We start from the raw sequence: 10,373 nt of genomic DNA on the forward strand, positions 1-10,373 counted from the left end.
CTTATATCAGGGAACCAACTGCTAAGATGTATTGAAGTCTAATGGTTGAGATTAAATGCGACTTGCATGATGGGCTAATGAATTATATAATTGTCGGGCCTTATTAATGAATTGATGGGGTTGGGTCAAACTTATATTCATATAGGCTAAAACATTTTTAATATAGAATGAAAAATACAAATGGGCCTTTTAAGTTAACGAGCTTGTTCATGAGCCTAACGAACCGAGCTCAATGTTGTTTAAGCTCGATTCGTTTACTAAACGAGCCTATAATTTGAGCTCGAGCTCGGCTTATTTACTAAATAAACGAGCTCAAACCGAGCTTTTAACGATCCGCGTCCGAGCTGTTCATGAGCAATTCGGTTCATTTGCAGCCCTACACTCCACCATATGATATGATATTGTCCACTTTGGGTTCAAACCCTCTTACCATTTGGAGATGGCGCTTGTGATGTCCCAAATTTTTCTAGATCTTTTTATTTTATTTATTTTACGCACTCGTTTTGTGTGCCACGTAAGCCCCGAGGTCCGTTTCGGTCATTTTTCAAGTTGAGGGCTTTAGAAATGTATTTTTTATTATTTTAAGTCAATTAGAAGTGATGGTGTCATTTTTTATAATTTTTTGGAAGTGGGGACGATTTTTTGGCTAGGGAATTTCTCCCGGTTTTGTCATGTTAAGTGAGAGGCATTGTGATCTTTTTGCACGTATATACATATACATGTATCTATATATTATAGGAGATATTTTGTGGGACGATATTAGCATTGTGGTGGATGAATGAAGGCATGTTGGTAACTTCACATGAAGTTAGATTTGACCGTTGGTTGACAAGTGGCAAGGTTAGAGCCACATTTTGGGTTGCAAGACTAACTTTTTCCTCATTTCTTTCCCAATTTCGGCCAAAGTTCTTCCACCCTCTAGTTCTTTTTTCTTTTTTTCTATATTTATATACACATATGCTTCAAGGCCATTTTTTAGAGGGTTATAGTGAGTTTTTTAAGATGACCAAGAAGGGAAATTTGGAGAGCACGTCAAGATATTTCATTTGACACCATTCATGCATGGGCTTAGAGGAGTTTCGAATTTGGCTTAGCCTTAGGGCTTGTTTGGCTAGAATAAATTGAGGTAGATGTCTTCCTAAGGCTAAGCTAAATTCTGAATAAATTGAGGTAGATGTCTTCCTAATACTTTATACTTTACTTCTCATTGAGCATTTTGCTTATTCTTATCGGGAAATTCATGTTTTTAATGCAAGATTATGACTTGTTGTTTGATAAATGATATGACTTGATATTGTGTTCTAAACATGCTTACATGAAATGAATGAGTGTTTTCTATGCTAAATGTTAATTGATATAATGATGAAAATGATGAGAATTGTACTAAAAAACATGCTTGTTGTTGTGTGAAGTAGAAATATCATGATTATAGTTGCTTGGTTGTGAATGTTATGCTTATAGTTAAATTATGCAAATTGCTATGTCTAAAGCTCTTACATTGAGAACGCTATGCAAATTCCATCATTGTCTTGTAAATGAAATTGATGTTATGTAGATGAGAAATGATGCATTGCATTGGATGGCGGGGAAGGAAATGAAAAAGAGTTTGAAAAGAAAGTTTTTGCAAAAAAGGGAAGTTTTTACAAATGAACCGAATTTCGCGAGTCCGGTACTAACTTGATCTAGAGGGATCGCAGTCCGGTATAGGACATAAAAAAGTTGATAAGTCCCAAATGGTTGCCGGACTTAGAACCAGGGATAGTTATCAATCTCACATCGATAAAGTCAGTTAGCGATTTTCGGTGTGAGTTTGGGTTAGTAGAGACCAAAGTAGGGAAGCAATGTGCATTTCATTTCATTTCATGCACATTGGCATTTGAGTTATGAGATTGATATTGATTGACTTACTTTTATACTGTAAACGTGTTAAGTACCCTAATGCATGACCCCGGTATTCTTTTATCCTGTTATGTATAGTATGGCTCAAGGGAGTCCAAAGTTGACGCCTTAGACGATTTATACTGAACCTCTGTGCTCATCCCTTCCATTAACATTTTTCGGGTTATGACGGAGTCGTGGTCGATGATGGTCCCTCACAAGCATAGTTAGGGTTGATGATAGTATATTTGATAATTTTGTAACAAAAGCTTAGTTGATGTATTTTTCCTTGTAAGGCGTTTGTAATTCCGATTGTAAGAGTGTATGATTGTAACTTGTAATTAATTGGACCATTTTTAATGTATATTGAAGTGTAAGGAAACAATGTTATGAATTTGAATGTAAGAAAACATATTTGACTCTGTAAGTGTTAGATTGATGTTTAATGTTGAGGTATACACTTTATTTATCAATGTACCCAAGTGTATGACTATGATTCAAAATAATTTTGATCCATGAGAATGCATCCCAGTGTCTAAGCAATTTGTTTGATCCAAACCATAGTTTAGTAGGGGCATTTGGCCATTTTTCAAGGCCAGTGCTCGAGCACAGGGCCTTGGCCGAGAATTATCATTTGCAAGGTGGTCAATGCTCGAGCACAAGGGGGGTTTATGCTCGAGCATTAGATCCTAAAGCTCGAGTACAAACTTTTTTGCTTGAGTATTGGGGTGATTTTGAGAGCTACTCTCGAGACTTTTCATTGCAGGTCGTAAAGCTTGAGCATAAACTTTTTTACTCGAGCACAAGGTTGAACTCAAGCACAAAGTGGTCTGACCCTATACTTATGTTAGTCCAAACTTTAAATACTTATAACTTCTTCGTTTTATACCCGAATAGGGTCGTTCTTTAGTCTAACTTAAATATTTTTTAGCCATCTTTCTAATGGTGTCGGTTCCATTCCAAAACTTTTACATGAAATGACCAATTTACCCTTATCAACCCTAGGGAGTTAGGGTGAACCCGAGATCTAAGTTATTATTCTTTCATCATCCAATTTGGTTAAATATGATTGGTATGCCATCTTTATAACTCCTAACATATAGTAAGGTGCATAATGACCATTTTGCCTTTAGTGCCCTCGGGTCAGATCAGGACCCGATTAGCGATCCAGATCCTTCGAATTTAAGCCATTACATGCGATACCCCTTAATTTCGGAACACAGGTTGATCAAGTCCGCGCACAAAATCAGGAAATATTAGTCAATCAATAATAAACAAGCATGAAATACAAAAGAAATAATAATAAAATAAATAAATATTGCTGAAGGGGAATCTAATGTAATAATTAAATAGTAAATTTCACTGATACCATAATCTCCAACAAATTCCTATAATAAAAATAAATCTCCAGAGAACAACTTGAAAATCCATAATATATAGACCCATAATAAAAATCCCAAACTGATAAATGAATAATGAATGTTTATTGCAGAAATAATAAAAAAATAATGTAGAGTCCTACGTTGATGACACCGGAATAGTGAAGAAGACCGGCCTCTACTCTACACGAACTGACTCTACGCCTAAAACTGACGAGGACCTGAAAAGATAACAACAAAGGTGGGTGAAAACCCACGAACAAACCCTTTTTACTACATCCCAAACAGAAACCCGATAAACGATACATTCTAGCCCGACTCATACAATAATTACGTGGGTCAAACTACATAAGTATACACATTATAGACTCTCACTGGACTATAAGGCAGACTCAACCGGATAGTAAGTCTCATGCAAGTGCACACAAAGTGGTCATGAGTACCTCTTCTACCAGGACACACATATCCCTATATCCAGTTACCCATCTCATCTAGCAATATACGTCAATCTTAACCATCGATCCCGATATCTCAAGATCGTATCATAGTACTCCATTAACATATACATATATAAGTAACTATAGTCATATCCCGACAATGGCGCAATCTAAGGTCATCACCATATCCTGACAATGGTGTGACAAAATGTATGAGCCTAGACATATTAGCCAGCCCATATGATTCCACAAGACAGCCACAAATCATGTCTTGTGCCACCCATCCATATAATATAAGTATGACTGTATTTAATAGTCATTCCACTTAACTCCATATAATACATAGTAAAATATAATAATGATTATCATCACTAACAACTTATTAGCTGATTTAGCTATTTATTTAAATTATATGTAATTTATACAATTAGCCAATTCATTGTCATCTCAAATTTTCACTAAGTGTGTTTGGATAGTATTAGTTATGAGAGAAAAGAAAAGAAAAGAAAAGATAGTTTGGTGAGAAAAGAAAAGAAATGATAGTAATAATTTCTATTTGTGTTTGGATAGAACGGGAGAAAAGAAAAGAAATGATAGTTATTCTTATTTGAATAAAATAGAGGGGAGAAAAGAAAAGAAAGGATAATAGACAAATTACTTTTTTATCCTTTCATAATCACGGGACTTGAATGGAATAATAAATCTGTGTATTGATTTGTGGAGGCTAATTTTGGTATTATCAAAATACCACTAAAACCACTATCCTTTCTCTCCCTATCTTCTCAAAATTGAGGAGAAAGCAAATGAAAGATAGGGAGGGATAGCTATCCCTCCCTATCTCTCCTTATCCCTCCCTATCCCTCCACTTAACTTACCCAAACACACACTACACTATCCTCTCTTTTCTTTTCTCTCCCTATCCCTCCAAATCAACCCTACCAAACACACCGTAAAGTAGATGTAACCAATTCTGAAATTAAATATACAAACTACTGAAAGAAAACATTTGAAATCATGAACGAATTAAATATACTAAAGTAATAAAATGTTTCCATTGACCTTAATTGGGTCAAGTACCAATTTTAATAGAGATGTGTGCTTGCAAATATGATTATACAATAATCAATTATATAAGGTCAAATACATATCAGTAAGGTTTTCAAATAAAAGTAAAACACAGAATGATGGACCTTTGTCATTTTCCTCAAAACAAACACAACTTTAATTTAAATCTCTAAATCCATTATTCACTATATTTCATGTCATCCTATTGAATTGTTTACAATATATATATATATATATACACACACATTTCTATCTATATATCTATACATGCAAGTAACAATGGGTACTAAATGATTCGAACAGAGCCGCCGAGACCGAGTAAACATGTAACAGATCTACTATGTTTACTTTAAAATTTAAAATCACGAAACACATGAACTCAGTAAGACCCAGTAACATGAAATAAGCAAACCAGATAAAATCCCCATGGTAGAATTAATTATCACCATCAACATATACATATAATAAATAGAAAGGTGAGGAAGAAATCTCTCATCCATGCAACTATTCTATTTAATAACGAAGACTGAGAATTTTAGTACTTGGTTCCTAAATACTCACACAAGAAATAAATAAATAAAAACTATATATATATATATATGTATAAAAATGCATCACTGTATGACATTATAGGCATGAATATTATCAAACCAATTTAAAAATTAATTCCATAAAGTCATTATTGAAATGAATCGAACATGAAATCAACGAGGATGAGTAAAACGAAGACTTGCCTTTTCTCTATGCCTTTCTTCTCTGATTTCCCTTTAACCCCGGCAGCTTTCGAGTCGCCGTCGTCTACCTCTACTGTTCTGAATATCATCCACAACAACCTCCTCCTATGCCTCTTGGTCCAGCATCACCACTCTCGTCCTTCTTCTCTCTTTCTTCCCCACTTTCTCGCCACCCCTTTCTGTGCTTTTATTTTTTTTCTTTTTTGCGTACAGCAGCCTCACCACACATATCACAAACATATGTATATATATACAATCTAACCTATGAAGCACGGACACCGACACGAAATACGGGTACGACACGACACGACACGAATACAGCGACACGGCAAATTTAAAAAAAATAGGACACGGACACGGCGGGGATACGCCTATAAAATTATATATATATATATATATATATATATATATATATATATATAATTATATATTCAAAATATAATTACTAGAACCGTGCACATTCATTTTTTTAATAACAAACAGGTATATATAAATACAAAATTGCAAATAAAACAATAACAAATAACATGACCAATTTCAATAATTTCATCTTTGTTATAAGAAAAACATAGACAAGACAAAATAGAAAATAAATGAAAAAATAAAGTTGATCCAAATTCCAAACGAAGATGTGCAGAAGAGACATAGTTATAATCGGCTAAATATGTGCATGAATAAGCATATATACTTTCAGTCTTTCACAAAGTCTTGTTCATGTAACTTAAAAAAAAAAAAAAAAATGTTTTGTTCATGTACAGAGATAATTAAAGAAGAAGAGAGACTGAGAAAGGAAGTGAGAGAAAATAAATTTACTGTGTAGTACTCTTGTCTGTAGTTGTTATTTTATTTTTTCAAAATTTTACTTTTAAACTTCTAAAAAATTACATTAGTTACCCCATTTATCTTTAAAAAAAAAATTACAAAATATACCCCGCCTTGTCCCCCCGTGTCCAAGCCGTGTCCACCCGTGTTTGACCCATGTCCACCCCGTGTCCAATAAAAATAATTTTTGGACATTTCACAGAAGCGTCGGACACGCATGTCCGTGTCCGAAAAGTATCTGACATCGGTACGAGACCCCTAGGAGGAGTGTCCGTGCTTCATAAAATTTAATACGAGACCCCTAGGAGGAGTGTCCGTGCTTCATAAAATTTAACCTAAACCAATCATATACTGACCTATATGTTATCAGCTACACTATAACACACCCTCCCACTTAACAACCCAAGATCATTGAAGAGTAAAACCTATAAAGTAACAATAAAATCAAAATTAAATAATAATAATAACAAAGTAACATACACCAGTACACCCTTTTATAACCTCACGTATATAACCCTTTATATACATGTAAATATACATATACATATATATAACAAATTAAAATAGTTTATATGTATATGTATATATGTACATATATATATACATACATATAAATATATATATATATCACACTTTAATATAAATATAAATATATATATATTTTTTATATCTGCCTGCACATACAACTATGGAACAAAATGTCAGCTCGTTTAAGCTTCTTCCTGATGGCCCAACACCATTTGGTTGGCCCACACTACAAGCCCAAAACCTTCTTTAAATTTAAATATAAAACTAAAATAAAATAATTAATTTAAAACCCTAAACATCTAAATAAATAAAAGCAAATAAACAAACAATTAATATCTCATAAAACAAAGATACATTAAATAATTATAACTCAGTGACAATTAATTACACATTACATAAATAACATTAAGTCACATAGCCATAGAAAATAAAGAATTTAAATAAAAACTACGCATGAAATAAATAACATTTAAAGAACAAATAATTCACATAACCACGTAGATAATTAAAATAAAATAGTCGGTGGCAGCTGGCAGCATTGTATGTTGAATGCACCGGCATTGTATGTTGAATGGCGCATTGTACAACCATCAAAAGTAATTTATTAAATAAAATGGTAGGAAATAAAGTAGTAGACATTGAATGGCGCGTTGTACAGGCATCAATAGTATTTTACAGCTATCAAATTATGTGTACAAGTATCAAATAAAGTAGTAGGCTCGGAATCAAATCAAGTAGATAGTTGAAGATAAGTATCAAATAAAGTAGTAGGTAGTATAGTCAGTAGGCAGTTCGGAATCAAATTAAGTAGATAGTTGATCGAAGATGTTTCAAGAGCAGAAGAATCACTGACCGTGGCAGGCATGTTTCAAAAGTATTCAATGCACGCCTTTATTATTTCATTTTATTTTTATTTTTTTCTTTCAAAATCACATGTTCTCCTTTATTTAAGGAGCGTGAAGGAAGAAAATTTTTTTACCTTCATAATCCTAAAGATAAACTTCCTTTCTCTCACACTGTTCTTCTCTTTGTGATGGACACTGTCAATGTAAAATGGGAGACAATGTTTAGTCTTTAATTTCGAAATCTGGTCTAATAAATTTATGATTTTTGTACTCCATTCCTTCTTGTATTTATATCCGGGCCCCCCTTCAACGTGAAAGAGCATCTGAGGCTCTAAATGATGGACTTTGTCTTTTTGAGTGTGACTTTCTTGCTGGGTTACGCTTATTTTTTCCTCCTTTTATTAGAAAAATTTTCTTCTTCCTCCATATTACACCCGGACAACTTACCCCAAATGTCTGGAAAGTTTTAATAAAATGTCTTGTCTTATGGAAAACATGTGGTAACCCTCCCTTAACTATTAGCAAGGTCTTGCTCTGTTATATTCTAAAAAGGGTAGAACGATGGTGGTGGAACCTAACCAGCCGATGTGAGTGTCTCTTAATTGAGGGACTATCCAAATCCAATTTGGAGTGGAGAAGTCGGTTCTTATTTGTCTTAAGAAGGAACTGTGAATTTTTTTACGGTCAAGTTAGTACTTGACGATTGAATATCGGCGAAAGGATTAAATATGATATTTATGGTATACCTTTTTAGGTTGACCAATGACTTATTTTATAAAAGCATTAATGGTGGTAGTCTTCTATCATGAAACTGATTTATTTTCCCTGTCCATTACAATTTGTAAGAGTCATCGGAGAGGGCAGTAGTTGTTTCTATCTCATTCAGTTTATCCACATCGTTTGAGTCTCTATGCCACTTAGAATTCTTAACGAGTCGAATATTTCGCATACAGGGACCAATTACACTATGAATTTTTTTCTCTGTAATGGCACTTGGGGTAACAAAGTCTCAGCCAACATAACACACACACAATATACAAACACAAATATAGGCACACAGAGTTTACAGGACCAAGTCCTAACCTTTTTATCTTATTGAATAAAATATAAAAGACACAATTTTCGTATAAGAGACTCAGAATGTACATTGCATACTGATAAGAAGTTTTTACATAGGAAGTTTAACTGTCACACAAGTCTATAAATCAGGATAAACTCCAGTATCTCGAAAAAGATAAAAGGTATAACACTCTTATTTTAATGTAACTTGACACCCCTATAAAGAGGGTGTTCGGATCAACAGAAAAAGGGACAGCACAAATCCTTAAGAAAGTCATTTCACTTTCTTTCCACCCTTCTAATTTAGCACTAACTTGATTGTCTAAGGTTTTTAGGACGGTACCACACCAGTACCCCTCGATCACCTTTATCTTCCTTTTTTAGGTACGACCAGGGGCGGAGCTAGAAGGGGTCAGCAGGGGCATGGTCGTCCTAAAATTTTCATAATTTTTTTTTTTTTTTATAAATGGAAAATTTTTTTTATTACCTCTTAATTATTAATTAATTTGTAAATTTTAATTCTAATTAAAATTTTCAATTGCCCCTCAATCTTTTTCAAAACACATATATTGACCCAAAATAAAGAGTTTGAAAATAAATTTAATTTGTTTATCCTTGAAATTTAAATATTTTTTAACTTGCACTCTTTTAGCTATACTTTTAAAAACTCAAATATTATGAAACAAAAATTTAAGCTCATTATTATTATAGTCATTTTTTTTTGGTAAATAATTATTGTAGTTGTTAACTCAACACATTGTTATTTTATTTATATAGACATGCACAAAATCTATAATATTAATTCAAGAGAGAAAAAAAAGAAAAAAAAAATAATTAATGTTCCCTCGTGGTAAAAATGCATGAAGCATTTTTTGTCAAATATTTTTGTAAAATGGTATTTACAAGAAAATATCTAAAATTATATAACAATTTTTATTGGCAAGTCCTATGAATATTTGGAAAAAATATAAACTAAAGTATTGTGAGACTCTCAATAACAATAATAATATCATCTATATACTTCTAGTTATTACTTTCTAAATAACAAATGTTATAGCTATTTGTATCTTGTTTAATAGCTCAATAATAATCTTGTTAAATTTTGAGTTAAAATTCTTTATATTGTTGAATTGTGGAATCTACTTAATTTTCTTCTTCCGAAAATTATATTTAAAAAAAAATTAAAACAATTTATAAAGAAAATTTGATTTTCTAACAATGCTTATTTCTTTACATTTATTATCCATATTTTTCTTGTAACATAAATATATATATATTTTTTTTTGTCAAAGTTGCATTTTTTTATTTTTGAATTTTCTCAACATATATGTACTATGACAAATATTTAAAAATAAATTATATTACAATTGATTTATAAGTTTTTTTAAAAACTTTTGTTACATAGTTCAAATTTAGCCCTCCTAACCTAAATTCCTGGCTCCGCCCTTGGGTACGACGTCGCTTTGAGTCGCCGCGGAACCTTACATCATCAGTAACTATAATTTAGCATCATAGTTTTGTAAAAAAAGCGGGGGAGGGGCATGGGGGGCACCTTGCCAAACCCACATTTGATCGTACAACGCTTATCGGCTCCACTTAACATTAACTTTGATCTTTTTATAACTA

This window comes from Cornus florida, unplaced genomic scaffold (assembly GCF_030987335.1).
Source record: "Cornus florida cultivar Cherokee Brave unplaced genomic scaffold, ASM3098733v1 CherokeeBrave_3.0.0_Hap2_Chr08, whole genome shotgun sequence".
In the NCBI taxonomy this organism is placed as follows: domain Eukaryota; kingdom Viridiplantae; phylum Streptophyta; class Magnoliopsida; order Cornales; family Cornaceae; genus Cornus; species Cornus florida.